This window comes from Nematolebias whitei, chromosome 5 (genome assembly GCF_014905685.2).
Source record: "Nematolebias whitei isolate Nwh7 chromosome 5, NemWhi1, whole genome shotgun sequence".
Lineage (NCBI taxonomy): Eukaryota > Metazoa > Chordata > Actinopteri > Cyprinodontiformes > Rivulidae > Nematolebias > Nematolebias whitei.
In genome coordinates this window covers 31,016,248-31,017,172 of record NC_056502.1, presented here as the reverse complement: position 1 = coordinate 31,017,172, position 925 = coordinate 31,016,248, and positions in this window count along the sequence as shown.

Genomic DNA, 925 nt, shown 5'->3' with positions numbered 1-925 from the left:
CAACTAATGTTTATTGCTGCTGCACTATGTGTTTGTATCATGTATGTCACTAGCTTACCAACATAATTCTATCTTAATGTTACTCACTACCTGTGCAAGAACCTGTCACACAATCTGTGCAGTTTATGTTAGTTATGTGCAATATATATCATGTGCATTGAAGCTTATATTACTACCTTAAAATTCATACTATTTGCACCAGTATATTCTACTGTGTTGTTGTTAACTCTCTCTCTCTTTAGGACATTGTAAACATTATAATTACTTTTTCACTTTTTGGTACTTTATTTTTGTCCAAAATTTACAAGATGTTTTTTTATGTTCTTCATCCAAAAAGGCAACATGCACTAAATGAATGTTGTGAAGTTACCTTCCTTGGTTAATGACATCACTGACACCATGGTGATAAAACACTGTAGGGCGCCGGGCTAACATTACTTTGTTCACGTGTTTGTTGTACTGCACCCTCTAAGCAAGTATATATATATATATATATATATATATATACATACAAATATACATATACAGACAAATATACATATACATATATATACATATACATATATACATATATACATATACATATATACATATATATACATACAAATATACATATATATACATATACATATATACATATATATATATACATATATACATATATACATACATAAATATATATATACATATATACATATATATATATACATATATACATATATATATACATATATACATACATACATATACATATATATATATATACATATATACAAACATATATATACATACATATATATACATGCAAATATATATACATACATATACATACATATATATATACATATATATACATACATACATATACATACATATATATATATACATATATATACATACATACATATACATACATATATATATA